Raw genomic sequence first — 24,686 nt, forward strand, 5'->3', positions numbered from 1 at the left:
CTGGAAGGTAAGAAGGTATCATCTAGCACTCACGTTCTTCAGAAATGTCAATAGGTAAAGTGGCATATTTAAAAGAGGCGTTGCCAAGGTCTGGTAAACCTCAAAGTAAAGATTTGCAGAGCCAAACAATGCTAGCATTTTGCAGTTGCTCATCATAAAGGTTGGCAGAAGAAAGTGAGGTTTTAAACTAAACTGTATGTGAACATTTATAGAATTCCCTGGATCAGATAATTTTTAAGCAAAGAGGAGATAATATTTGGTCCTGTGGATATTAAAATTATCTCCCTAAATGCTGGTCATTGCCAGAGAGGCTATAAAGATAATCTCTGTTCATGAAGCAGGCTATGAAGAACATTTCATGAGATGGAAAACTTTGTGAAAAAAACATTGAGTATAGAAGGATACTTCTGTTTCTCATGACTAGAAGGACTTTCAACTTCTCCAGCAAAATGTCAACATAAATCAAATTGTTTTAATTTATTTGAGAGCACAATATTACTCTGTGGATACAATAAGCAGAGGAGATGATGAAGTGAAATGAGATTCCTCAGGGTGAACGTGGGACCAGAATTATTTTTTTTTCTTACCACAGAACAAAGGGTTGACTTAATCCTGTGAAAGATTGACTGTGAGACATTCAGTATTCCTTATCAGGCCACAAAATAATCAGCAAAAAAATAACAGTAGTGAGGTCAAATGGCTAAATAGTCAAACGACAAACTTAAAGCGGTGCTCATGAGAACTATGGGCTGAGCAGATCACACGTATGGTGCAAACTTGTTGCCAAATCTTTGCTGGCTGAATGAGGAAAGGCAGATGGAGAAAACCAAGTAAATAATTAAAAACTAATGTCACAAACACATCTGATTTTGCTTCTCCCATACTTTAGCATTCTGTTGCAACTATAGGTCTGCCAGCACTTGAAGGAGTAAGTGTCCACACAGCATCTGCAGTGCTTTATTTATAACGTTCAAAATAGATTTTTGCCCCAGGTAGATGCCCCAAGAGAAGGTACAGTAAATATTTCTGTTTGTGTCAAATTTCAGCAATTTTTCATGGCCTCTCCTCATTAAAATACACACACATATACACACATGCATGTACGCATACATGAGATGGCACTTCCCTGTTCCAGAGGATGAATACCTGGCTTGTTTAAACAAATTTGGGCTGACAGATTGTTTCCAGCAATTGCTGATTTGTATTAGAATTTTCTGGCCTTAATGGCATGATATCCTCCATTTTAGTACCTACAAATTTAAAAGAACACTGACCACAGCATAATGTGTTATCCTGTTGGCAAGTGCTATCTACACTTAGATTTCCAAACACCTCTCTGTGTTTGGGGTTACAGATGATAGGTATGACACATCTTTTTTTTTAAATCTTTTTGCCTTGCAACGAGGAAGTTTAGATTTCATGGGATTAGGCAATAAGGCAACGCTTCTGTCTTTTTGGTGCTTATTTTTTACAGACAATGCCAATATTACTATTACAAAAGCATTTACATTATGTAGCATACATGTGCCAGCTGAGCATAGCCTCCTGGTGTGGTGCTGTATTTAAGTAACAGTGACTATAAGTAGACAATGTAGGCAAAGGACTGCGGACCACAGAAACGGTCTGCTATATGTTCATCTATTTTTTCGCATTTATCTGTGAAAAAGCAAAAGGTCCAGCTCTCTGTCCCTGTGTTAGCTCTCTGCTACCATGCCTATACAATGAGGGAGCAGTTTAGTAGTAGAAACAATTTAAAAAATCAGTTTTTATGAGGTGTCATGAGGGCCTTTACTCTTGAGCACTCATGATTGTGCAAAAGGACTGTGAGACTTGCAAGTTCTGCTTGTTTATGGGCTAACATATATATAAACATATTCAGCAAGATAATGATGTAGGTTTCTGCTAGTGATCGTTCTTTTCCATTTTCCTGTTGGTTTACTTATTCAGCTTGATTCCATTTCCAAGTCCTTTGGCTGCATCTTACCCTTCAACTAAACAATTTCAACTTAAAATACTTTTTACTTCAGTCATTATTTAGAAGAAAAATTTTGCATTTGTCTTCATGGGGAAAAGAGTATGTTCCTTTCCTGAAGTCAGCTGATCTACTTTAAATCCTAGAAAAAAAATCAGACACTTTTTGTTTTCGATCCAAACTAGCAGGTCAGATTAAAAGCCACGGAGATCAGTCAGCCAGCTGATTAAGGGTGAGCACTACATGTTGCCTTTTCTTGCTAGCATCTGTACCTGACTTCAAGTTAGAAAACTCAGATTAAGAACATACCTTTTTAAAAACAAAATCAGTTGTCTGAATGCATGCCTGGAAGCAAAGAGCATTTCCTTGCCTATAATGCGATGTAGTGCGGTAATTCCTCAGCTTTCACTGAACCAGAAAGCAGTTACCTGATCAGTACAGCATCGTGCCTGGCTAACACGGTTATTCTGCGTCTGAAACCAAAGGTAGTATTCTCACTGACCTTGGATTTGTTATTACACATCTATTGCCTGTAACTGTACTCTAAAAAAAGAATTCATGTGCTTACAGCTTCCTGAATTGAACTTCCTCAGTCTGATTTGCAGGGGTACCAAGTAGGAAAATCTTAACTTTTCCAAAGCTGTTCGAAGTTCCAGCTGGGAGTAAGGTTTAAACACCTCCAAGTATAACCATATTTGAACCTAAATCAGCAATAACTCTGGGTAAAATTGTCTGCTTTCATTGGTGATATAGATATTTGCTGTTCTTTTTCTTGTTGTCCATAGCAGTTCTGTGCTTAGAATAAATGAAATCTGTGCTTTAGAGACATACTGTGCAAATAATATATCAGAAGAATGAAAGCTTCCTCTGCCGAAACAGTGCATAAAAAATGGTGATTTTTATCACTATGTATATTTTTATTTAAGAAATTCCCATTTTGTGAATTTTTTGCTCTGTATGTTACCACCTTCTAGTTACACCTTCTTACAATATAAGCAGATGGGTTCGATTTCATGCAGCAAGATCTTACATAGGTGCCATCAGCATTTCTTACTGATAACAAGTACACAGGTATTTTTCTGAAAGTTTTCTTTTTAACACAAGCAATAGGTCTAATTCAAGTATAAAACCGGTTTGCAATTATAAAACAAAAAAGTCTTAGAGTCCCTCAAGTGGTGACTCATGGTAATTGCAGCACAACATGGAACGCAGCTCGGAAAGGAGTACGAGGTTTTGCAAGGAACAAAGTACTTTGAATGTAAGGACTGACCAGAAAACCAGATGGTTTAAAATCACAGCCGTTGGCTATGGAACTTATCTTCTATTTCTTTTAAATACAGTCATAGTTAGACTTGTACTGTATGAATTTATTTGTTCCTCCTTCAGAGGTTGTTTTCTCATCTCAGAAGTAAGGGTCTGTTTTTATTTATTGGGGATGGCATATTATGCTCCAAAATTTTAAATGGTGTTACCTAGGTTTATCTTTATACTTAAGCTGTGTTTCAGAATAAATCGATAAAGAGGTGCATGCTCCTATTCCTTTATAAGTAACAACTAACTTGTGTGCATTTTCACACAAGGTTCACTCTTATGATGGGTTAATTTTATAAGACTTTGTGGCATTTCTTTCAGTTAATCAACAACTAACAAATGAACTTTTCAAAACTGAACTGTGCCTAAAAGTTGTCCTTTTGTATTTGTAATGTTTCTTGGTATCTCTTAAGGGTAGTACACTGTATTATTTTCCTACACAAAAGCTAGCAGGTGGGTCTTGGTGGGAAACTGGTCCAAGGGGTGATGCATTTTTGTTTTGCTGTGCTTTCAGTTTGTCAGTGTTGGCTTAGTACCACCATGTGTCGTTACCTTCTTTATAGCTGAAAGCTGATGCCCTGCATGTGTGCTTCTGAGCAACTGCGGCTATGCACAAGTGAACAAAAGACTGCCTGGTGATGCTGAAACCATGCCTTTCTGTCGCATGCCTTTCCACACCAGAGAGGGTTTCAGATGAAGTTCTGGATATTTAAGGACCTGTGCAATTACCGGCTGGTAGATTTCTTCACCACAGCTACTATTCATCCCCTCAAGTCTGTTCTTTCCCTCCTCCTTATTTTAATCTCTCCCATAACCCCTCAAATAATTAGTACACAAAAATTAGACTGTGAAAAAATCCAAGTTGCTCTTCAAAGAGGCAATCAGAAACACAGAAACACAGATTTCTCCTGTAACCTTACCAATGCCTTTCCTTTATTTGCACATCATATGTTATGAAGCCTCCATGCATGAACCCAGTAACAGAATACAGTTTGATCAGAACTGACACAACCATGTTGTTCGTATTGCTTTCATTCACTAAAAAATTTGTTTCTGCTCCTTGGAAGAAAAGATCCCAAAAGCAACTGATATAGTTTGTCACCTGGAGAGAAATCACTCGCAAAGTCAGCTATTTCCATGGTTGATTTTTAAATTTGAGGCATGCCAGGCACAGCATGCTGCAGTGTTGTAATCTACCTGTACAAGACAGAGATTTAAAAAAAAAAAAAAAAAAAACAACCAAAACCAACCTCTTCTGGCTGAAGCTGCTCAAAATTCCCCAAGTTCTTCGTGGAGGAGAGACTCAGGAAAACAAACTCCCCATCCTTTCGCTGCATGCTGAATCCCTCACCCCTCTCCTGACTAAAGAATCCGCTTTGCCAAACTGGCACATGCCAAAGGCCACATTTCTCTCTGGGATGTGTGTCTGTGTGCTACTCACACTGAATACAAACTGAGAACAGGACCTGGCTTTGTGGTCTGGCTCATACAGCATCTAATTTCAGCCAGGCCCCCGCTGTGACCTCAGAGAGACTTAGCTGACAGCTCATGATCCACCTTAAATGTATACTTTGGAAGTGATAAAAAGTAAGCCAAACCGAAACAATGGGGGGGAGGGGGGAATTAAAAGGGGGGTGGGGGGTGGGTGGGTGGGCAGCCACAAAACCCAGAACTGTGTCTGCACAGTAACAAATGCAAAGGCAGTTTTTCAGGTGGCCTTTACTAATCTGCACTGTACTACAATGCAGACTATTATTAAAGTCACTTTATTAACAGCTACTTTTACACAGTGACATGAACCTTTCTGCTTTGCAACAATTTTTAATGTCTGTTTTGCAGAGCTTTTGTGAGTTAATGTGATTTTTTAACTACTGTGATTTTTACATCACTGCTATTTCTGCTTCCCAGGTAGTTAACAACATGGATTCCAACATAAAAATGGAGTGCTAATAGCTATTAGCAAAACAGTACACCTTTATGCAACATTTAGCAAAAATAAAGCATATTTTAAGCAATTCTGTTCATGTCAACAAGCTTCTGCAGGAAGTTCTCTAAAATCAGAAAGACAGGGGATCTCTTAAACTTACAAAATTGAAAAGTCTTCTAAAAAAAATGATCTAATGCATGATTAGGGTATCAAATTCACATGGTTCTTCTGTACAGTCTGCTGGGAGGAAGGAAAATCATGTCCAGCCCTTCACAGGGTTGGAGTGGCTGATGGTCCTGCTGGAACACACTGCATCTTTTTACCTCTGTAATCATATTTGCCAGGTGTTTATTGCAGTGGTACTGAGGAGGCAGTTCTGCTTTTAGGACCGTGTGTGCCTTTGAAGTGGGAAAGCACTTGGACTGTAATAACAGCCCATGTTACAGTTTTACTGAGCCAAGAGCAGGAATGCATTTATGCGATAGCAATTACTTCAGAGAGACAATCACTCTCTGCTGAAGCCCTTACTAATGCGTGGCTTAAGAAGATAATGCAGCCTTATTGTCTAACCATATCTTCCTTACAACTGTAAGCAGAAGCTGTTGATAGCATTATAAGAAAACTGTGTTTTATCTCAGACACACAACAACATTTAAATACAACTTCTTTGCAGCAATAACCTTACATGGTCATAAAGATTTTAAAACTGATGGGTTGAATTTATTGTCTTCATATTTATGTAAAATGACTGTCTCAGAAAACGTACTTTCAGGTTCCCTTTGTACTTCTTTTTTTGGTTGTCCTCTTTTTGTTCCAGAAACAAAAAATGTGGAAGGATGTCCACTTCAGGTTTTCCTACTGATACTGCAGAGGAGGACTTTAGCATATTTTTCTCAGCGGCATGTTGAGACTGTCTAGAGTGAAACAGCTTCAGAACAAAAGGAAGCTTCTGCTCTTAACTTGATGTTTGATAGACAGTGTTATTTATTGTCATAAACTTTGTCATAAACACCTTCTTAAAAGAAATATTTTGTCAGAGAATAGGACTTGAATAACTCAGGACCAGGAAATGTCTAGACCTCTTTAATAAATATTAGACAACTTGACATAACTGGTAACTTAGGATTTTAATCACTGGGTTAGAGTTGTTGCACTGCATATTTTGTTTGTTTCAGTTTCAAAAGGGGATTTTACTGATGAGCATAGAGTATGGATGGGGGAGATTTAATCAGTGCACACGGGAATGTACTATACCACCAGACTGCAATTATTAGACCATTTCCACTTTCTTAAGAAGATCTTACTCTCAATTATTTGCTAGCAAATAAATGAGTAAACTAATAATAATACTGGGGTCTTAGTCTTGCTTCTGTAATAGATGGCTCAGAAGAGATCCTTTGTAATTCAGTCTCAATACCATATGTCTCTGTTGACATTAAAGTGCTTAGTTCCAAATGAGTTGGCTTCATTCAAGAGTCTTAATTCAAGAGTGGATGATTAGATCTTAAGCTAAAAACCTATTAGGTTGTAAGCACTTCTGTTGCTGAAAGGTATTAAAGGAACAGCATAGTGTGGTTGCAGATAAATCCTCTATATCTAGTACTGATTGGTTAAACCTTGTTTGATCTTCAAACAACATTAAAAACTAGCTGCAACGTTCAAAGTTGAATGTCGCATAAGTAAACCTCCAGGAAATGTGAAAATACATTTTGATGGCTTTTTGAGAGATGGGAAAGCTCAGATATGAGAATCTGTCACTCTTGTGAACAAAAATAACATTAAGATGTTTTACATCACACACAGACATTTTATCATCTAGAACTAAAAAGCATAGTTTGCACTTAAGTCAGAATAACTTATGTTTTTATATATATATGTATTTTTTTATATATATATATAAATAATTTAGCAAGAATAATAAGCAGCTCCAAAGAATTTTATCCAGTCATTCCTTGGCATGGTAACTAACATTTTTAATAATCCTGCAAGCTATGTATTTTATTTTTCATCTGCAGAGCAGTACAAATTATGTACTGAGCAAAAAAAAACCAATCCTTGTGGTAAGTGAAAAGCATTATTGTCTGATTCCTTACTGAATAAATCTCAAATACTGAAAGTAAAAATTGCTATTTTGTGGGAGCTGATTCATGGCACAATTTAATTCTATACGTGTCCCAGGCCACAGTAAATTTATTTTCCAAATGATGTCCTTTGCCACCAGCCCTATAAAAGAAATAGGAGAAGAAAATGAATACAGCAGTAACCTTGAAATCTTACTTAAATGCTATTTTATAAAATATTTAATACAAATAACAAAAATAACTGGATTTCAGAACCAATCCTGTTATTTGCAAGATGTAATTTGGTGACTGTTTTGAATGCCCGGCTTTTGCTATGTTTTCAAAAGGGTTGCAGAATAAGATTTTCAAGGAGTAACTCCTTCATAATGGTCTGAATAACCATGCGAGTGCTCACACTTTGCTAGTGGTCATGTTCCCTGCAGTAATGCAGTGTATGTTTAAAAAACTGATAAGCATGTGTTATAGCCATCTAAAATGAAATTAAACTCCTTCACGATGGCTTACCTTTGCATACATATAGGAATTTCTTAGGGACTATAACTTGGCATGAAATATATATTAAAAAAAAAAAAGTATAAAAAATCTGAATAAAAGCACAATGGCTTGCCTTGGGTTTGTCTTGCAGGTACTCACTTACTGATGGTTCTTTGTCAGTTTCTGTGATGCTGACATGTCCTCATTCCTTGCTACCAAAAATGGCATCCAGAGCCCTGGAGAAGACAGTGAGCTCACCACTAATAGATATAGATATGTACACACAAACGGCTGAATGGAGAAGTGGAAATGGGAAATACCTTTGCAAGCCGTAGTAAAAAGAAAGGTATTCAGGACGTGCCTACATGTGAAACAGGAATTAACTTAAAAAACACTTTTAGAAATCAGTTTTTCAGAGAGATACAGCCTTCCTGGTGAAACAGTGTGCTTTCTTCTTCCCTTCTCTAAAGTTCTCATTTATTAAGCAGAAGTCAGTAAGGGACCTCTGCTGTAGTTGAGAACAGCATGACTTTCATATTTAAGTAAGGCAAAAAGTCAAAGAAGTCTGTGCTGCTAGAGGGCTTGAAAACCTCTTCTCTAGTCTTTTCACCCCATTTCTGTTAGGATGCTGAGTGGCTGCAGGTGAGGGTAACCAGGAGCAGCTGTCTCTGTCCCTGTCCTTGATGATGCCATGGTACACAGACCACAGCACCACTGTCAGCTTGTGGTTCTGGAGAGACACCTGTGTGCCACTGGATCACCCAGTGATGAAACGCTGCTTAGGATACAGCCTGGAAACCAAAGACAGTTTTATCAGGTTAGCCACAGCACACAGTGCAGAATTGAGACCTCAGCTTCTTTGTGTTGGCTGTAGGAGGACATAAATTTTGATCCACCATAACGGAGTCAGATACTTATGTTTTGGGGCTAATGTGAACTGTCACCGAGTGCACTCACAGCACACAGACACTCTGCAGTTTATGGCCATGGTGCTTATCTAGCCATAAGGATTACACAGCTGTATGTCATGAACATATGACCTGAAATTCAGGAAAGTTGACCATAGTTAGACCAAGAAACATTTCACCTATCTACCCCACAATTCACATAATTATTGATCAGGGTTGCAAGAAAACGAAGTTGTTGCTACCCTGCTTTCAGCATCCTTTTGTTCATGTATTTGCTAGGGCCTAGGCTAACGTTGTACTCCTCAGCTGCGTCACAGCAAACTCCTGCATAAATCCTACATCCATCTGTCCCATTTGGATATATATGCATGAGTAAATGACCTCTATCAAAATCTGCTGTAATGGTGAAGTGAGGTAAATTGATAGAATAATGTGAACATGCTTACTTACAGACTGCCTTGTTTTGAGTAATCCTCTGTACTGGTTTACAGGATGAAGTACATGAAATAATTAGGCTAATAGGGAAAGAGAGAGTAATGGGGAGAGGGAAGAATAGAGGGTGAGTAGTAATGCAGGAATTCACATTCCCTGAGACCTGGAAAAGGCAGAGGAATCAGGACAACTGTTCCATACTCTTTGACAGCAGCAGGTGCTATTTTCCTCAATAAAATTGAGAATTAGCATGTTTCATAACTTCACAAAATGCATATTTTCAGTAGGCTTAAGATGAATGCTCCCATGGCAATGTGCAGGAACGATAAAGAACTTGCAATCCAAAGGGTAGATATTGTCTAACCAAAGGGGAAGATTTGAAAAGTGGGGGCACCCTCTCCCTGCTCTCACTGAAAAAAACCATCTCACTACATTCCAGTTTCTCAGAAATTCTTCATTCAGAATTCCCATTCTGCTTGGCTTAGGTGTTTATTTCTAACAACTTATTTACTTACCTGAATTCACCCTTCATGACTCTGGTTTTCTCTCCTTAGCCAGCCTTCCATTTCAGTGCTTCATCTCTTTTGCCATAACTTTATCACTTTCACTGTGGCTTGTAGCAGAGCCAGCAGCTACTATTTTCTGATGATGTGACTGGAGCTGCTGGCTGCCTTGGTGCTGCTCCCAGCCCTGCCTCGCCTTGCAGGCAGCACCTGTGCACACACAGTCACTACCATTTTCAGTCCAGGGCAGCTGGATTGTGTGGCACCAGAAACTAAAATCCAACTGAGCCTGTAAATTTAGGCTGGAAATACCACCATACAGATTGCAGGATAATTTACTTCAGTGCTATCCTTGGGCCACTGTATCCTACCCCCCTCACAAAAGGCAAACACAGATTTCCTCATGGCTCACAGCGAAAGAAATATCAAGTAGTTCTGCTTATAATAACAAAAAGATTTATGAGATGGATATACCCTCAAACCTTGTGGGTACCGTGTGCTGATCCCCAGCACTGGTGAAGCCCTGAAAAGTCTGGCAAGTTAAGATTTACAACAGTTTACAGCTGAAGCTGTATAACCCTATGGCTCAGTTCCTTTCCCTTGTGGAAACATAGGGCAAGTAGCTCCACCAGAAAGGTGTGTGGAGGACAATGCTCACCCTCCTTTCATGGGGAGGGGGGAAATAAGAGCTGTAATGATCAGCACATCTCAAAACTTGTGAAGCTTGTCCCTGGAATAGCTCCTGGGATTTAAGAGCTGAAGGCATCGCCTCCCAGACTGACAGGAAGGTACAAACTGTGTCAGTTCTGCTGTTATAGGGGTTAATCAAGGTTAATGTTTTATCTTCATAATGCTTTTTCCAGTGCTTCTAGAAGGTGGTCAGAATAAACACAGACCAATTAAATACCTGCTTTGTTAATTAATGTGTAGCTGAAAACTGCTATCAAGACATTTAGTCTAACAACAGTTAACATGTTAAAAAGTTATCACACCCTAGCTCAGTTTTGTTAGTTTGACTGCCTTGTTCGTTATTATCTTCTTGTAAGGAGTTCCAGTTATTCTTTGATGTTTGCAAGTCACTGAGCTGAATGGGAGATGTGATTTGTTTATCTCTTTGCAAAAAAAAAGTGTGTTCTGCAGGCTTGCCTGCCATGCAACACTAAATACACTCAAGTGCTGTCCTATAGAAAGATGAAATGACCACCGAGAGCAAGTTGAAATGCAGCATAGTGGCAAGGACTAACAAATCATAGCTTATAAAAAGGTATTTGCTCTTCTTGTTTATTGGAAGAGAGAGCATGGTGCTGAACAAATCGCAAAACTGCCTGACAGCCATCCTCCCAGTCATGTGGTTTGCAACTGTTTGGATACACATGGTAGTCTCTTGGCTTTAGGTGAAAGTGTATTGTTGTGTTACAGTGAAAAAAAAACATATGAGGAACATTATGTATAAAAAACCCTTCCCTTGGTCAGTGAATTCGCTAACAGCAGAATGTTAAATGGGAAGTTGTACTTACATGCTGTTTGTAGTTAAGAACATGTGTTTGACAGTAACAACATCCTGAGACCTTTCCTATTCTCAGTCTGGTTTTGGAGGCACAGGGAAATTTTTCTCTGCTCCCAGGACCTTAGCTCTACACCCTTGAGCAGAGCTTACAGATTCAGGAACTAAATCAGGGAGAGATCTGTACTAGTTCAGGCTCCACTTCAGGTAAGCCACAATGCTCATTTTTTGACTTCCATATTTTACTTGAATAGTATACAAAAATTTTAAAAAGCAAGAATCATTTCAGAAAATAATCCCAATCGTAAGCATCTGCAGCTGTAGGAATACAATCTGCATGAACATTCAGTGAGATGGAGAATTCTGCAAGAGGACAAAACTTAAAAAATAAAGGAACAACAGATGATACGCTCCCTTGCACCACAAATTGGCAGAATGAAATACCAGTGCAGGTTTGGCCTGTATACCAGAAACATTGCATAACAGGGTAGAAAATTACATTTACCATATAGACTTGGAAGTTTTTTGTTAAGGAGTAGAGATGCACCCACTTTGTTTGAATGCTGACCTGAGTGCTCCGCTGGCTGAAGCTTGTGGAAAGTGAGGTACATGCCAGCCAACTGCAGTTTCCTCTTCATTGACACAGGAGTTGTGTTGTAAAAACTATTACACAACTGTTACTGGATATAAGTAATGATGATGGTCTGGGGTTTTGTTACTTCGAAGATTTTAGCTGTGTCACTTGATCTCTTTGTGCTGTAGATATCTATATTTAAATATACATGGTTGCAGATGTGGTCAGCCTAGCTTTGAGATTTTGCTGTTCCTGTAAGCAGAGAATTCTGGCAGAAGAGCTCCAGAGGCTGCTGGCTACTAGAAAGAAACTTGAAAGCTACAGGAAGGAAAAAGAAGAACAAAATCCTTAGGACAGGGAACGACTTGTTCATGAAGATAAGTTCCATGATGTCAGCTAAGTGGAAATACTTGACATTTGCATAGTCATTTGTGACTGATTATGGATATGCACAGAGCAAATGAAAAGCATTGTAGCATGGATGCATTTGAATTCAAAGAAAATAGGTATCCCAAAGTGATTTTTGTGGACTAGGAATCTTTGCGTAGGAGATCACACAGTAAACTAGAGTGGTTGCAATACTGATAGAAATAATACTAACAGAAGAAGAAGAAAAACTGCTTGCTGTTGGCAGAACTGTCTAATGAATTGCTAAAGAGCTGCCTTTCCAGCCCAGGCTTTACTTCTAATGGGCATTAATTGTATTTTCCATCTATACACAGGTTAAAGTGAAGTTCAGTGCAGAATCTGCCTGAGAAAGGTACCATAGCCAAATGGCAAACACATACCCAACAGGGAAAACCCTGATTTCTCTATAATCCTGTTATAGTGAAAGTCTAAGCTGCCTCAGTGTACTCTGTGCAAAGGCTCAGTAAAATGACAGCACTTTAAGCAGAAAGAGGAGTAGGTTCACCTTTTCCAGGAGCTGTGCATGATATTCCCTCACCCTCCCCATACACCCTCTGATGGCTCTAATGTTCAGTCTTTATTAGGGTGTGAAAGCTCGACTCTGGTGAAAGCTGTGCCTGCAAGGCTGGCAGTGGGATATTTTCCGACTCACACGTGCAACACAAAGGGTTCTGCAAGGCAGATGAGCAATAGGGGAGTGTTCCTTGCAGGTCAGAGAATGGAGTACACCTTGCCTTTGGGAAGTCAGGTGGCTCTCAGTCCATGTGGCTGGTATGCCCACGTGGAGTGGTGACAACACTGAATAAAAGGCATTCGCCAATCATTTCAGCAGTGACTGAATGCCCTGCATGTATGTAGCGGTAAAAACCTTTTCCTTGCAATTGTAAAATACCACCTAATCAGAATTGTCTATATACATCACACCAGGACTTCAGACTGTGCAAATAATGGCACCAGACCAAAGGAGCAGAGAAGGCCTCCAGGTGCTGGCCTGAACAGTTTGCAATACTGAAATGTAACTTCAACTCTGTCCCTTGTTTCCTGTTCATTAAAAACACAATGACAGGATAGGACCTGTAAATATTAGGTAAGCTAACTCTGCAATGAAACTAACAAGTGGATATACCATGGCATTCACCTTCCCCTACAAGGATGTTGGGAGTTGCTGTCTAGACAATGTCAGAACTCCAATTTTGCATTATGTCTTCAAAGCAGCTTCTCTGATCCCGTGTCATGACTATGCCTCCTACAAATGCTAACTTTGATTGAATGCCCTTATTATTGCTGCATCAAAAACTCTTTAATCCTTTATATTTTTAATAGCAAAGAGCCCGAAGTCAAATTTTATCAGCCTGTAATAAATTCTGTTTTATTTTTACTGAGACAAATCATCCATGTGCATGTGTGTGGGGATGGGCTTTCTTGCCTGAAGGCATCCATGAGCAAAACACCAAGCACAGCAAATGCCAGTAGAATTCTATTTCTAACAGTATAAAACAGTTCTGAAAGATAGTTTTCCACTTGTACATCCCAAAATGTATTGTTATGACAAGTGCCTACTATACAAATGGCAATAACTGCTTAAATATGGATATTCAAGATCATGCTGCAAACTGGTGATGTTTTAAACAAAGTATCTTAAAGACAGTATTAAGCTAATTTGGGGCTTTGACCTAGCACCCAAGAATTCTCTATCATGTGGTCAGAATAGGTAATTGAACAGCATGACATTACTCTGAGAGTCACAGAGATTAAGATTGTCACTCAAAATCAAATAGAGACGTTGTGTATCTTACCTTCAAGATCAGAAGAAACACATCCTTTCTGGTAGAGGCAGGCATGAAAAAGACTGCGAAACCCAGATACATAACATAAGTAGGCAGAGGAGAGACGTGATCAGGGTTTCCCATTTGCTATTTGGATGTGTTGGGCTACTTGGCTGTGGGTGTGGAGAGGGCATGCCTGTCTTAAGTTCTTTATCAGCCAAGTGCTACCCTTGCACAGCTAGCTCACTGGCAAAAAGCATAAACTCCATGGCCTGATGCTGGGGGCACTCAACTAAAACACAGGTGAGTAGCCTGAAGGCTGGTCCCATTAAATGCTTGCTTATGTTAATAGTAAATGGAAAAGTTCAGAGACACTAGGGGAAATCCACCTTACATTAATTTTTAATCCCATAGGTAAAAAATCTCCTTGATTCTTTGAGAATGTGTGTGAGATGCTACTTGCATGTGCTTTAAGTCTTCCTTTTTCTAGACCTGCCCATGAACCTGTAGGGGTTTTGTTTGTTTTGGTTTTGGGGTTGGCTGTTTGTTGTTTTTTAGGGTTTAGGGGTTGGTGGTTTGGTGGTTGGGTTGTGGGGTGGGGTTTTTTTTGGGGGGGTGGGGCGTGAGGAGGATGGAAGAGTGTCTTCTGATTACCCTTTTTACCTTTGACCTGAGATTCAATCCTGAACAAGATAAATGCTCTGTACAAAACTGAAAACAGAAAAAGTCATTGTTTGGAATGAATATTATTTTCAGACAAAACAAACAAAACACAATTTAATAAAAAAAGGAAGCTGCAAATATTTAGTATGTTTTCTCAGTTATGTGGATGAAAATGTCATAGCTGTTTTCTAAGCCCAAGTAGGAGTAGCAAGGCTGGGCTCAGGGACAGCAAGTCACAATTGTGCCAATACTGCACAAGGCATGCTCATGTGCACCAGCCTTATGCTGGGGAAAAATAAGGAACAGTAATAACATTTTACTATAGGAAATGGGAAAAAAATGCAAACAATGGCAAGACGTGTAGAGACTGAGTGGAAAGTAGTACCAGTGTAGTACAATTGATGAAATTATTATTTGTTACCCAGTGGTTACTGCTTGTCATACCATCTCAAAGATTTGTGTACTGATCTGAATCCAAAGGTTTATGGCTGTGATTGATGACATTTAATTATTATAACTTCTATTTTATTCGCATGCGTATAGAAGTATCAAGTGACTCAACAGTAAAAAATGCATTAGGTTACATTCTAAGCTCTGTACAACAAGATGGAACTACAAGTGTTTTTTTGTTTCTCTGAGACCCAGATTTAAAACAATCACATGAAAATGACTCTAGCAAACCCATTTCACTGTTGCAAAAAATAAGGCACCCTTATGGCTGCTATGGGAGGTGACACTGCATAGTAGAATAATATGGGTTCCAGAGCTTGCAAGAGGCCTGTCTCATCACAGCTGCAAATATTTTATTGATGATTTTTAAGACAAACCACATTTAAAATCTCCTTCATCTCCTTCATATCATGCTATAAAGCACATGAAGAAGTCCTGCAGTAATTTTAACTTAATCCTCTTACTTTGAAGGGGGATGCCATGGACAGAAACCTGTACTTATAACATTTACTAGACTTTGTCTTTAGAGGAAATCTGAATGTTCTTAGGAACTGAAACAAAACTGAAGTTGCTGTTGTTACTTCAGGGCAGGTAACCAGTAATAACAAGATCTGAAATTAAAAAACCCTAAGGACATTTAAGGTCCTAAGTATGGAAATGCAGTAAATATTCTAAAAGCTCTACTTCCACAGATCTACAATAACAAGAAACTTCAGAGAAGTTACTATTGAATCATTTTTGTTCTAGGTTTGTTCCATCTGCCCATGCATGCATGATGCTAAGCAATGACATCTTCCAAATGCACTTATGCTCACATGCAGGTGACCAGGTGATACTACTGTCCTGTTCGCTGTTAAGGCATTTTGAGCTTATTTCAGCCCTTATCTACCACCATTCTTTCTACACTACAGTCTTCCATGTTTTTCAATTAATATATTTAAAAAAAAGGGGGATGGGGGTGGAGTCTGCAGTAATAAGGCCACTGGATACACTGTCCTGATAGTTGCTGTTAAATACTTGTGACCAGTTTCTTTGTCCAGTTTAATCAAGGTCTTTGGAGTACTGGGTGGTATCATAGGACTTATCACATCAAAGCTTTCACCCAGAAATGGCAATCACTCTCTAGCTTTTCAGAGATTTCTTTAGAGTTCAAGGGGCTTGCAGGCTGGTGAGGGAAAGGGAAAAGGTCCTTCCCTTACTGTGACTTCTTACCCAACCAACATATATGTGATGGCTTTCCAGGTAACATTCACGTTGTAGTGCACAAGCTGTGCTAGAGGGGATTGCTTTTTCCAGCCCTTTTTCCTTGCCAGAATATTAAGCAGCTTATCCTGCTGACACCTGCTTTCCAGACTGTGGAACTCTCAGCCATAGCATGAGAACGGAAAGACAGGAATGGAGGGGGAAGATAGGGAGAGTCCTTATTTTTCTGTCGTTGCTTATGTCTGCTAAGCATAATGGCTTTATAAGGCAACAGCAAACTTCAGTTGAGGGATTATTTATATGTCAGATGCTTACCACTTCTGGTAGCCTGATCCCTGTCTGCTCGAACAATTTCTCTGTGTTCCTCCCAAGCTACCTGTCCTTGCTTCCACATCTACAGGCTTCCTTTTTGTGTTTGAGTTTGCTCACAAACTCCTTGTTCACCCATGCAGGCCTCCTGGCACTTTTGCCTTACTTCCCCTTTGTTGGGATGCATCACTCCTGAGCTTGGAGGATGTGATCCTTGAATATTAACCAGTTTTCTTGGGCCCCTCTTCCCTCCAAGCTTTACTCCATGGTGCTCTACCAAGCAAATCCCTGAGGAGGCCAAAGTCTGCTCTCCATTGCCCTAAGGATCTTGAAGTTCACCATTTCTTGGTCACTTCAGCCAAAGCTGCCCTTGAACTTCTCATTCCCCACCAGCCCCTTCTTGTTGGTGACACTTCTCCTCATTGGCTCCTTCATCACTTGGAGAAGGAAGTTATAGTCAACAAATTCCAGGAACCTCCTGGACTGCTTATAGCCTGCAGTGTTGTCCCTGCAACAGATAGTGGGATGGCTGAAGTCCCCCATGAGGACCAGGGCTTGTGAACATGAGCCTGCTCCTCTCTGTCTACAGAGGGCCTCATCCGCTTGGTCTTCCTGGTCAGATGACCTGTAGCAGACACCCGTCCCTGCCCCCCCTTTAGTCCTTACCCATAAGCTCTTAGTCAGTTCTTTATCCATCCCAGGCAGAGTTCCCTGCACTCCAGCTGGTCATTGACATAGAGGGTGACACCCCCTCCTTGTCTCCCTTGTTGTCCTTCCTAAAAAAACCTGTATCCTTCTGTTCCAAAACTCTAGTAGCATAGGAGCCATCCCACCATGCCTCTGTGATAAGATCATAGCCCTGCAGGCTTGTGCACATCTGTAACTCCTCTTCTTTATTGCCCAGGCCAGGTGTGTTTGCACAGAGGCATTTAAGTTGGGCGCCCAGTGAAGCTGAATTACTGGCTGGACTGGCTGGAATTCCTTTGTGCTGCTATTCAGGTGTTCTCCTACTGACTTTCAATACATTTCCAGGGTCTGGGCATCTCTTGCTGGTGCTGGCATCAAACTAGTAGGAGTGGGATGGATAGAAGCTCCCCTCCCCTGACAACTTCAGTTTAAAGCCCTGTTCACCAGCTTGGCAGGGCTGTGGCCAAAGATGCTCTTCCTCTTCTGACAGGTGGACTCCACCAGCTCCCAGTAGACTAGGTTTCTCAAAGCAAGTCCCATGGTCTAAGAAGCCAAACCACTGGCTATGACAGCAGGCCCATAAACATTTGTTGGCTTGCCAGATATGACTGGCCCTTTCAAACCTCTTCCCTTTGACAGGGGAGACTGATGAAAAAACTACCTGTGCTCCAGTGTCCCTTACCACTGCTCCCAGGGCTCTGTAATCCTTCTTGGTACTCCTTGACACTTTTTGTGTCCATACACCTGACAAAGGGCAGGTGCTTCTCAGCAACTGCTTCAGTATAACTCTGATTTATGGTCTTAGTTGATAGAAGCTAAGTGCTCACTGCCGTCAGACTTCATCCGTAGCAGCTGACCATCTCCTTAGTAGATAATGCAAATTGTGGAAAAAGTGGTTTTTATGTTCTGAGCTTATTGCAGAGGTAAGATGGAGGATATCCATCAATACAAGCACTTATATTAGAATGAATCATACCTGGTTCAACTCAGCAAATGCAGGTTTCAGTTAAGTAGATTTTGTTCACTTGCCTAAGCCTGCCCCTACAGCATTGCCAGACCTTTCTGCTGTCATGACTTTGCCTTCCCCACTGATAACACAGGAGGAAAAAGTTCTCTCTGAAAAGATTTGGGGGACAGAGGAAGGGTTATTATAACTCTTCTGAGCCTGTTCTTAGGCAATCCTGATAAGCATGGATTATTAAGAGAAAGGAAAAGTAAGTCTGGAAGCAATTTTGAGAAGACAGTAACGTAATTACTTTTAAGAATGTTTAGAACAAACTGCTGCTAAAACTCAGTGTAAACTGTAGGTGGCACCATTTGTATAAAATTTTGGAGACACTGGGGAAAACCGTTGTCACTTCAATTTTGAGTTTTCTGATAGCTTGCCGTGATCGTATAGTGGTTAGTACTCTGCGTTGTGGCCGCAGCAACCTCGGTTCAAATCCGAGTCACGGCAGCAAAAGGCGCATCTTTTGAAGTGATGTAACTGCAGGCTGCATGCCAGAAATAATCTGTTAGTGATGTCTAAGATTAAAAGGGGAAAGCAATTAGAAGCTCTGAAACTTTTACAGTAATATTTTGGTAAAAGAGTATGTGCCACAAGTTGCCAAGTGGGATTTTTTTTATTTAAACATTTATGGATATTGTAGTAAACACAGTGGCATAGTGAGCATGTAATTTTTACTCATTACAACTACTTAAGATCTGGACTGAGCCATGAAGTGTTTGGGTTTGATCTTTCCTAGTTTTTCCTGATAATAAAGCAATCAGTCAGAATTGCTTGGAAATGTGACAGTGGTAGATGAGGAAATCCTGCTTACCTGTATGAACTGCTGCTAGCAGAAGGTCTTTGCTGGTGACAGACAAGAGGAACGATTACTTGTCAGTGATCTCAGTGATTCCCTTTGGTTTTGTGGTAAGAACAGCGTGTAATTTCACTGTCCTGCCTCACTGAGTAGTATGAGTTCAGATTCTCAGAATAGAATCATAGAATCATAGAATCACTGCGGTTAGAAAAGACCTTCAAGGACTTCTAAAACAACCATGCAGATTTTATAGATTAGTTATGGTAAATAATGGCAATTTGTGTAATAACTGATAAATTAACAACAAAATGACATAGGTGGTAACAACTATATTAATAAGAGATTGTTATTTATGAGGTTATTTGGATGCCACTGAATAGAGTTTCTGGTAGTTGGTTCTTTAATTTGGTAAGGAGTTAAAGCAAGAGCAAGCATTGTTTTTCTTTCAGTGTTTCATCTGACAGGGTATCAGTCCTCTGCATAACAGATTACGTCTCCACCAGGGCCAGACATATTCAAGCTTCATGCAACAGGCCCAGCTTTTGCAGAGTGTGAATGACAGGTGCCTTTTTCTCTGCAAAGCATCAGGAGCTTTCCTTGCCCTCCTACTCAGTAAGGAAATGAAACAAAACTTTCTTTGCACCACTGTGAGGAAAAAAATGAAGCCACATATGCCTGCAAACCTGTTAGAGCACCTCTGCTCTGGAGGGTGTAGGTTTAGGTGTCCCACTTTTGGTGTAGTAGGCTAGTGTCCCCTGGCATCTTGCCACCTCCCTCAGGTTCATGAAAGCTCTTGCTGTTGTGTTTTTTGAATTATCTTTGGGTATTCCTCTGACTGACTTCAGATTTCCTGTCTAAATATCACTCAGCCTTTTAGGAGCATATCGGAGCAATTAGCTCTTGACTTCTTGGTCTAATTGATGAGATACAGGTGACTGATTTCCCAAAAGGAAGCAATTTAGACACATGCACTAGCATAAAACAGACCAGGATGATCTTTCATACTCTGTCCCTGCTGCAGTCTCTCAGAAATGTCACCTGCTGTGTTAGGTTTTATAAACTCCAGAAATACCAAATGAACTCATCACAGGCGCATATACTCTTTACAGCATCCTAGTGAATGAAGTCCTAGAAAAGAAATACAAAAATCGGGATGCCAGAAATTCTGCTCTACTCATGCATCATCTTGAGGCTGCTGTATCATTCAAGGGTCACACCTGCTTGACCACAGCCTCCCTGGAACTGACTTCTCTATATCCAGTGTTCATTTGTAGCTAAAGCGTAGAAACCTTGTGTTACCTTATTGCTAGTTACAGTAATATTGATGATTTGGAACAGTTTTGCTAGGACACCAGACAAATTCAAAATGTCCTTTTTTCAATTTTATGTTGTCTTGCCTAGGAACAGTGGTCATTCTGGATTTATTTAGGATACCACTGTCTGTATTGCTACCTCAATACTAGAGCTACAAACTAACAGCAAGAATGGTGTAGGCAGAGAAACAGAGCTTTCTTACCATTTCCCCCCTGCAATTATTTATTCTCCTCACAAAAGAATCAAAGTTAAAACCCAATTTCATTGTGGATTATAAACATACAAGTGCAGGTGGCTCCCAGAATTCTATTTCCTGAGAAAATATTTATCAATTTTCTCTTCTCATTAGGGAAAAACAAAACAAAAAATTCTAGTGCAAAAAATTTTCCAAGGATAACAGGATTGCAGACTAGAAATCAGACTACAGATATCCTGCAGCTGATTTTGAACTTGAAATTGTACAAAGAACTGCCATATGTTTCTGAAATATGTGGATCTTCATTTCTAGCAGATATGTCCACATAACATTTTTCCAGTTAGAAACCGTAGTCTAATAACTATATGTTCAAAATATTAACAAGGAACCAGGTTTACATAAGTCTATTTCTGAAGCCCTGAATTTTATATTTTTTTTTGTCTAAGAACAATTTGAAGTCCAGAGAGAAGGGTTCAGCGGCCTTCTCTGCCTTTACACAGGAAGCAGATCGGGTGAGAAATGAAAAATGGGATTTAAAAAATGAGACAGGAAAAAATAGTGCATGCCTTTGTCTGCAAACCGTCTGTCTCCTTTTTGTCTCTGCCATTGTTTTCTGCATAGAACAGAAACCTTTAAAATGTAGAGGTGTCCATCTCCATATCCCAGTATGCTTAACTCACACCTTGCCACTGAAACTAACAGGACGTACCCATCAACAATGCTTGGGGAGGGATTTATTTCTTCTTATTGTATTTTAACATTAGCTGTTGTAAATTAGGGTTAAAACTGCTAGAGTTTTTAAGCTATGGAGAAAGACTTGAAAAACTTCTGAAATGTTAATTGAATCTGATGTAGATTTCTGTTCTACTTCCTACATTTTTCAGGAGTGCAGCAGAGCTGCTTGTACCCTGTCCAATGTTCATATCAGGTGTTGAGCAGTATAGAAGGCAGTGGCTGTTTTGAATCTGCAGTCATCAAATCAAATTAATTCTGTTTTTCATTCTCTTTACAGGAGTGCAGCTCATATTAAAATCTTTATAGGTCCCCTCTGAAATCCTTTCAAAGGGCTCTGGTCAAGAAGACTCTTTGAAAGGAGATCTGTGGTAGAGAGAACTCCTGAAAGCTTAAATAACTGGTTGTGCTTTAGCAAAGAATGCCAGGAATTCATTTCACAGGTGGGATGATTTTACCTCTGGAAATTCATCTCTGAGTTTAGAGGGTTTTATTGTAGGATGGGTAGTAATTGGGGAAAATTTGGCAGACAGGGAGATTCCTGAGCCTGATGTGTAAACATAACTGCATAAACAATGTCTGAGGCTGCAGTTCTCTAGCTTTTCTCACAATCTGTCGTTGGTGTTTCTTAAGAGAAAGCATGTCCTGCTCTCTAAATAAGGCTGTGTGGCTTCATATTTTTAAAGCTCCGGCAGCCACTCACAGAACTAGAAAGAGCTGCACTGGACCACATGTGAAGTCTGTGGTCAATTTTTGAAGCTTTTGACTTGTACCACCATGGGTTAAGCTTTGGCTCAAGTTTGAATCCTACAACTTTCTGCACTAAATTTCAAACTGCTGAGTAGGGCCTGATTTCACTTCTTCATCAAGAGTTCAGTACAAATGTAAAACTACTAAATATCCCAAACTATCAAAATACTATTTTGTGTTAGGTTTTTAAATTATTTATCTATCTCTGGGTTTGAATATTGAATATATGAAATATGTTGAATTCTAAATTCCCATTTTTTTATTCTAAAAACTTCATAGATGTGTCATCTTGATTTGGAATTTCACAGAAGCAAAATCAGCTCTTTGAGTTAGATTCAAACTCATCTGATAAGTATATCTTTCACAAACCTTTATGAAAGTCGTTGATGTGCTTAATGTTTTGCAAATTATCCTCCATGCTTTTATAGAGAAATATTGTATATGTTTTCTCTGCACCAAATACAAAGGAATATTTTCTTTGTCACAAAGAAGCCTCCATCCAAAGGGATCCCAAAACACAGTGTCTTAAAAACGTTTGAGGAGAACATAGTTTTGATAGTCCAAGCTAATATAGCAAAAAATTTCTCTTACAACATGGTCTGTAATGTTAACATTATCAGCATCTCTGTGCTGCTAAACCAACACTTACATGCCTTTTGCACCTGGGAGTTGTGCATGGAGCCAATAACGTAGCCACTGCACTGTTTCTGGTGATTTCTTTCTTCTGGATCCCTGCATTCCTAGTTTAGAACTCAAGCTTCCAGACTCCTGGAATAATAATTTCTGTTGTTGTTGCTTTTTTTCTCTGATGTGAGCAGCAAACCACTTATTTTACTCTCCAGAATTGTATAACTCATTTGTTTGGGGGTGGCAGGTCTAAACTCTTTAGGAAAATCTGGCATAGTAGGATGTGTTTATTCTGGGACCTACACTGTTGTTATTACTCACCATGCAGCTGAAGGCAAGGTATACTGACCTTTGTACTGGCACACAGAAGAAAACTTCTTCATGATATAACCATGAAGGCATTTGTATTAAAACCACATGGGGTAAATTAGTGTTTTACTGTTACACTTCAGAAAGAAAAGTCTGAACCATTTAGCTAAAGCAACAGTAAGAAAACTAGCATATCATGGAAAGTTCTCTTCAGAAACACATTTTGAAGGTTTTTTTGCATAAGAACAGAAATCAACTGAAAAATAATTGCAAAAGAACTCTTGAAGGCCTAATATAAGAAACATGAAGCCTTCCAGAGAGACAAAAGTGTAGATCCTAGAAAAAGATTTAAGGGTGATCTAAGAGCAATAAACTGCTTTATTTCACCATATTGTCCTTCTTATTTCTTGTTTGATGAGAGATGGGTTTAATAGAATTAAATATTCCCTGCTGGTCTTCATAGTTATGTGAGTTCTGCTTTAAAAGCAATCCCTTTTCATCTCAATAGTTTCAAGATAGTCTTGCTTCCTCACTGAGCCCTGGACAGACACCTGGAGAAAGTTTGCCGGGAGCTGGGAAGCCTGCGTCTGGATGCCTGAAAGGTGTTTGACCACTCAAGGACATACATTATCTTCAGTAAGGAAAACTTCTGACATCCCAGCCTCAACTGTTGGAAACACACAGCCATTTCCCATAAATGAATATTTGTTACCTTCTCCTTTTTCATCCCCTGCTTTTTCTTTTGACATGTAGTCAGGCTGTGTGCTTAAGTATGAAGAAATCATTTGTTCAAAATGAGTAGTTTTTACTTCAGTCAGCAAGATGTACAGCTATCTAATGATAATGAAATTAGAATTGATCATATGATCTGAAGCTCATTAATACATTTTTTGAGCATCTTCTATTAATAACAAATCAGAAGTACTAGTGTGTTGCTGCATGGCTCAATCACTATATAAAATGTCTATCTGTAGGCACTTGGGAGTGTTTCTTGAAATTTTTTTTCCTTGTGCCTTTCAGCTAACTTCCTTTCCTCACCATTCCCATACTGGAAAACCACTGGTCCCTAGGACCCCTGCCCCAATAAACAGCAACACCTGCCAGGCAGCGTAAGCAGGATGGGTGAATGGTGCCTGGATGAACAGAGAATCAGACTGTTTCCCTCTCTCTTGGCAGGGTCCTCCCAGTCACATCGCCATCTCCCCACAAAGACAGAATTCTATTTCCAGCAGTGTGTTGCTTAAGCAAACTTCAGACCTAGACATAATGTTTCCCATTTGCTGGTATTGATTACTGGACTTATAAGTGTATCATTCTTGGAACAAAGATATGAAAAAGGCTCACAATAAAGAAAATTATTGCATGTAATAGCATGCCTCCTTTGTTGCTCTTTCCTGAATTTTTTTTCTGGATTTTTCTTCTGTGATGAGTCATCCTTGGGGACAGGTCATAGAAAGAAAACAGCCTTTACTGGAAGAGAGAAAGGCAGTATGTTAAAATATTCACAGAATGAAGTCAGTGAAAATGTTGTCCAAGACAACCTTAGTACAACAACATCTGTGTGAAGTGCTTAAAATCACAGAAAAGGAGAAAAAAAAAAACCCTGCGGTGCAAAGAGTGTCAACCACCTTATCATGTAGCAATGAACTACATGAATTTTTTTTATGCAGCTTCTGCTTCCTCTCAACTTTTTTCTGTGCTTCAGACACTGAGGTCTGTTCAGCAGGTACTGCAGGGTGAGGGCTTGGGTGGATGTCACATACACAGTGGTGTGTCTCCAA

The 24,686-nt window shown here is 39.6% G+C and overlaps 1 protein-coding gene and 1 non-coding gene across 8 annotated transcripts in view; both read left to right on the plus strand.

The window, feature by feature from the left end:
* Nucleotides 1-24,686, plus strand: part of NFIB (nuclear factor I B) — a 274,440-nt gene that overhangs the window by 27,403 nt on the left and 222,351 nt on the right. The gene's annotated exons all lie outside the window — the stretch shown is intronic.
* TRNAH-GUG lies at nucleotides 18,557-18,628 on the plus strand. The gene has a single exon. It is a non-coding gene; the product is annotated as a tRNA-His (tRNA).

Source organism: Falco naumanni, chromosome Z (genome assembly GCF_017639655.2).
Source record: "Falco naumanni isolate bFalNau1 chromosome Z, bFalNau1.pat, whole genome shotgun sequence".
Classification (NCBI taxonomy): Eukaryota; Metazoa; Chordata; class Aves; order Falconiformes; family Falconidae; genus Falco; species Falco naumanni.